The following is a 6,281-nucleotide window of genomic DNA, read 5'->3' as shown; positions in this document are numbered from 1 at the left end:
TCTCAGGATGTGAGCCAATGGGCAAACAATGGGTTCATCATTTCCATTTTGTTACAAGAAAAAGGAAATATTAAAATGATTGTTTTTTTAACTTATTTCTAAAACTATTAAAATTATATAAAATATTATATTAATAAGATAGTTTTTATAAAAATAAATAATTCTCAAAATTTAAAATTTATTATTAAACCATTTATTATCCTAATAAAACATTTTTATAATATTAATTCAATAAATATTATATTTAATATTTTAATTTTCGATATGGGCTCCAGGTTGATGGAGGTTGAGGGCAACTCGAGCGTGGTCATTTTGAAATTCCAGTTTTCCAGGGATGATCGAACGGAAGTTAGTCCATGTGTTTGGAATCAAAGCAAATTGCTCTGGCTTTTGAGAAGTGCATTTTTCAACATATCAAACGTGAAGGTAATTAGGTTGCTCACCTGTTCATGAGAGAAGGTTTTCGCCGTCGATGTGCTACTTGGTGGGTCGAGGATGGTCCGTTGGCTATTCTGGACATCGTGGAAAGTGAAAGGGGGTAGTTGAGGTGTTCACCCCTAGCTTTTGGCTCGGTGTGGGGTTTCTAGGGTGTGGGTGACTTGTGTCGGGATAGATGGCGTAGTGGGTGGCTAGAGATCACAGGGGGTGGTTTGGATTGGGTTTTTTCGGTTGTGGTGCCTGTTTCAGACCTCGGTTTGTTGGTGTGCTTCTTCTCATCAGTTGGTACGGAACGGACGGCGGGTTGTTGGAGACTGTTGTAGATGCCAAATTTTTTTTTCTCTTTACAGGCATCGGATGGTTGCTTTGTGAGCTTTTCTTCTTCTTGCATGTTCCGTTTTGGCCGGGGATGGCTCTTCGTTTGCGGCTGGGTTTTTGTTTTATGTCTTATCGATTTTTCATTTAGGGTTTGTTTGTCTTTTTTGCTATTTTTTTATTTTTAGTTATTTTATGCTATGTTTCTTTCAACTAATTTACCTATAAAAGCCCATTTCCAAGTATATTTACGAAAATGGGCCAATTTTTGCATTATTTATCGAAAAGGGTCGATTTTGGCAAAACGCGTCCACGTAGGATCGTTTTAGGGTGAAATTTTAGCAAAACACGCTTTTGGGGGAGCGATTTTTCCATGTCAGCACAAAACACGCTGACGTTGACGCGCTTTGCTGATGTGGCAAAATCGCTCCCCCAAGGGCGCGTTTTGCTCCTTGTTTTTTCTAGGTTAGGGCTTTTTGCATGTTTAGTCCCTAGGGTTTTTTGGTTTAGAGTTTTTAAGGTTATGGTTTTGTTCAAATAATTTAGGGTTTTGGGTTTTAGGAATTTTAAAAAATAAATCAGGATTTAATGTTCTTTTTTAAAAATTAATTAAATTAGGGTTTAAGGGTTTAAAATAAATTAATTAAATAAGGGTTTAGTGTTTTTAAAAAAATAAATTAAATTAGGGTTTAGTTTTTTTAAAATAATATTGTGTTTAGGTTTAGGGTTTAGAAAAAATTATATTGACAATAAGGATTTTTTTTCTACAGTAGTTCCTAAAAAATAATTTTGAGAATACGGTTCTGAACAAATAGTGTAAAAAACGCTTCAAGCAAGATACATTGTCAGCAAAATTACTAAAAAAAGCACCCACGTGGACGCTCTTTTTCTACAGTAGTTCCTGAAAAAATAATTTTGAGAATACGGTTCTGAAAAAATAGTGTCAAAAATGCTTCAAGTAGGATGCACTGTTAGCAAAATTACTGGAAAAAGCTCCTATGTGGACGCTCTTTTTCTACAACAGTTCTTGAAAAAATTATTTTGAGAAGACGGTTCTGAACAAATAGTGTAAAAAATGCTCCAAAAAAGCTCACACGTTCTTTTTCTATAGTAGTTCCTGAAAAAATTATTTTGAGAAGACGGTTCTAAACAAATAGTGTCAAAAATGCTTCAAGCAGGATGCACTATCAGCAAAATTATTGAAAAAAGCTCCCACGTGGACGCTCTTTTTCTACAATAGTTCCTGAAAAAATAATTTTGAGAAGACGGTTCTAAACAAATAGTGTCAAAAACGCTTCAAGCAGGATGCACTATCAGCAAATTTGATGAAAAAGCTCCCACATCGACACTCTTTTTCTACAGTAGTTCATGTTTGGCCTTAGGCTATAAATGAGCCAAATTTCATTCTCAGGTTACATAAGTTACAGCAAAAAAAATTAGAGAGGCTAAGAAAAATAGAAATTGAAGATGAGTGAATGTATTAGTGCTATTATTTACTATGATGGTGAGGTCTGTGACACCGAGAACGGCATTGTTTTTATCAGAGAACACAACATGATTGGTTTTCAACCAGACTATAGATTTGACAGAATTTCGTAAAAGAATTAGGTACAAAATTTTCGAAACGACACCAATGAGGGTTTCTTCTATTAAGTATCGATTTTGTACTTCGATTGATCCCATGACATATGACTCATCTGATATCAAAGGTGGTCGTAGCTTTGAGGGGATAGTGCAGACTCATCTCGCTAGTGGATCATCCTATCTTGAGTTATATGTACAATTTTCATTGCCAAATAAAATATTTGTGACTTCAATATCTATTACTGTTCGAGAGAAATACACGACCCCCACCCAACACTCCGTTAGTGGGAGGTAGAACACAGAAGCACCCGTGTTTGGTGGCAGTATGGAATACACAACTTTTGCACGATACTTGGTTAGTGGATGGGACATGCATATCGGTGGGTCAATGTTCGATACTGGAAATACGTATTGGGAAATGACATTAACTTCTAGTGGTTGGCAATTCACATCTAATTGGGGACGTTACGAAACATCTACAAGAATGGATGATGTACTCCCTACGATATCCACCGCCGATGAGACCTCGTACGTTGTAGATGATAGTAGGTTGGATGATGAGTTCGATATGGATCCACCTCGAGAGCGTAATCCCGATGGTGCAGAAGTTGCATTATTTTCTGGACTGGAGCCTGTTCTATTCGAACCTAAAGACATTAAAGGGGGTTTAGATGAAGTAGAAGAAGATCCGCAATTCAGGGCGTATTCGCCTCTAATCCACATGCATAATATCGAGATATCGGTAGATGATGCGTTGGAGTTTCCAGATCTACCACACAGAAGGCATAACCGTACAAGTTTGTCATTAGATTCGGGTAAATTGAAAGTTGGTAAGGAGTTTACCGGTAAGGATAGTTTTCTTGGTGCATTGAAACAATATAGCATCAATCACGAGGTTAACTACAACGTGGTTAAATCCAAATACGAGAAGGTCAAGGCCAAGTGTACAGTGCAAGATGATACATGTTCATAGAAAATCATGACTTCTTTTAGGAAAAAGACAGGCTTGTAGGAGATAAAAAAATATAAAGGTCCACATATCTTTGTTGCCAGTACAGTATCACTAGGTGTTTAGGGTTTTTTAATAATAATGTTATTACTTAATGTTGCATTATTTAACGTACTTCGTTGACAGGTGTTTTACAAGATCATCCCAAGATAGATTCAAGTATGATAGCTAGTTGAATACTACCAATGTTGAAGGTGGATCCTAGGTCTTCTATGTCGATCTTAATTGTCAATATTCGTAGCCAATTGAGTTACACTCCTTCTTACCGCAAGGCTTGGATAACTAAGCAGAAGGTGTTGGAAAAATATGCATAGTAGGTGGGACACTTCATATAATGAGGTGTGGCAATTGTGTTAGGTGCTGGAGAGGTACGTCCCAAGTTGCATAACAGACCTTGAAACAGTCCCTGCGTATTACACCGACCAATTGCTCTGTGGATGCCAAGTGTTCAAGCGTCTGTTTTGGAGCTTTAAGCAATGTCAGGACATATTTCTGTACTACAAGCCATTGATACAAATTGACGGTACCTTTATGTATAGTAGATATACCCATCGGCTATTAGTAGTTGTGGCATAGGATGACGGTGGGAGAATCCTTCTAATTGCGTTTGCAATAACACCAAGAGGTCAGGTGATAACTGGGATTTCTTTTTTTTTAGGTTAAGGTGGCATGTATGCCCCCAACCTGATATTTGTGTTATATCGGATTGGGGTACTAGAATACTAGCCGCAATTGAGCGACAGGGAAGCTTATGGGATCGCACACACCATCGGTATTGTCTAAGGCACGTTGCGTCAAACTAGTACGGGTAATATTGGTCTACTACTGAACGACGGCAAATGACCAACATGGGTATTTAATCTCTATTAATATAATTTCGTTTGTAATATTCAATTTATTCTAAATGGAATAGTGGTATGTAATTTTCGCTATCAACTTATATTGGCAGGGTACAAGATCAATAAGGACCGTTTTCATGAGAAGTTGGGGATTTTGCGTTCAGTTAATGATCAAGGCACAGACTACCTCTGTAACATACCTTTCGAATAGTAGACAGAAGCATACGAAAGTGGCCTACGATATTGTCATATGACCACAAACTTGACTGGATACATAAATTTTGTTCTAAAAGGAATGCGTCATTTGCCGATAACCTCGGTTGTGCGAAAGACATATTTTCGTTTGGCGGTACTATTTCCAAAGCGAGTAGCGAGTTATAAAGGCCAAATTCAGGGAGGCCATGTATGGTTTCGGAAGGTATTACAAGAAATTAACATGGTGAAGGCGCGGGCCAACATCATGCTCACAGTGTGTCACATTAGCGACAACCTATGGTTTCGTGTGACGGAGTTTGACAGACCGAACCAATGTATTACCGGGGGGCAATATCGTGTACACTTGAGAAATAGGACTTGCGACTATGGGACATTTGACGCACTTCGTTATTCATGCACTCATGCAATTGCAGCTTGCCAGAACTCCATTTGGATCCCATGAGATATGTCGACGAAGTGTACAAAATAGAATACATGTACAATGTGTGGAGACACGTATTCCCACCGGTCTCAGATGAACGTAAGTGGCCGTCTGTATCGCTTGTTCCGTTTAAGTTGTTACCGAATAGATAATTACGTCGCAAACCAAAAGGTCGACCTTGTTCGAGTAAAATACGTAATAATATGGATATTCGGGAAAGAGCGAACCAACAGAAGTTGTACGGATGGTGTAGGAACCCAGGCTATACAATTCAATCATGTCCAAACTGAAATAGTTGATAATTGCTGTAATGAAATTATGTTGCATTATTTCTATTGCCTTATTCAAAAGAACTTATATTTTATTAAAAATATAAAAATAATTTACTACTAAAATATTAAAAAAACTTTTATTTTTATTAAATGAAACAATATAAAAACAGTCTGTACAAATATGTTTAAAAAAATCAATGTATGTACCGGTCGAAATTAGTGCCACATGGGGGTGGTCGACGATTATGCGCTTGATTCCTCATTGGTTCAACTTCCGACGGGGGTTCTGGTTGCTCTGACGGGGGTTGTAGTTGCTCCAGTTGTGGGTGTTGGGAGAATGACCCACCTTGATAGAATAAAGAATGTGGAGGTGTTTGCATCACCCACGATAGAGGTGTTTGAATCCCTCCAGCGACGATGACCTATATATCATCGGTTGAGTCGGAGTCATCGGGAAAGGAGATGCACCGGGCCATGCATTTTAACCTGGCATAGGACTGGGAAAAAGAAATATATAAGGGTTAGGATACATATAAGGGATAGGATACGCACCTGGCATAATCTGAAGGGGCTGTGGTGTGGGTGTAGTCAGTTGAGGCGTTGGGCCCGGTGATTATGTGGGCGCTGTTGATGGGCTCGTGCCGTCACCCCTTCTTCTTGAATTTAAAGGGCCTTGTCGTTCCCTTTCGACACAGATTTGCCAACGCCTCTACTCTTCCAATAGTAAATATGGCTTGCCATGGATCCTAAGCCATGGCATGTAATCCGACGCGCACGCTAACTCTGGAATGCTGATAGGTTTGCGAGTAGGTATATGATCATACCAATTTTTCCAAAATTCGATATATTCTGAGAAGAATACCGTCCAATTCGTATTCATTTATCGTAAGTCGATTTTGTGCTTTTTATCGAGCATCTCAGGTGCCTCGGGAATTAGTTATTGAAATCTAAATTGCCGCAACACTCTATCCGTTTCGGACCTTAACATGCCAAATGTTCAGATTTTGAAAGAATTCATCCAGAATTACTGCCCGAATTGCCGGATCCTCTTATGGTGTCCATTAAAACTATATGAACGTGATAAAAATTTTAGTTATATACATAATACTAAATACTAAATATGAAACGACTATTTTATGTATATATATTTTATTTAATACTTACTTGTGCTTTCGACCGTTGGTTTA

Source organism: Gossypium hirsutum, chromosome D06 (assembly GCF_007990345.1).
Source record: "Gossypium hirsutum isolate 1008001.06 chromosome D06, Gossypium_hirsutum_v2.1, whole genome shotgun sequence".
Lineage (NCBI taxonomy): Eukaryota > Viridiplantae > Streptophyta > Magnoliopsida > Malvales > Malvaceae > Gossypium > Gossypium hirsutum.
The sequence above is the reverse complement of the archived record's forward strand: the minus strand, read 5'-3'. Positions refer to the sequence as shown.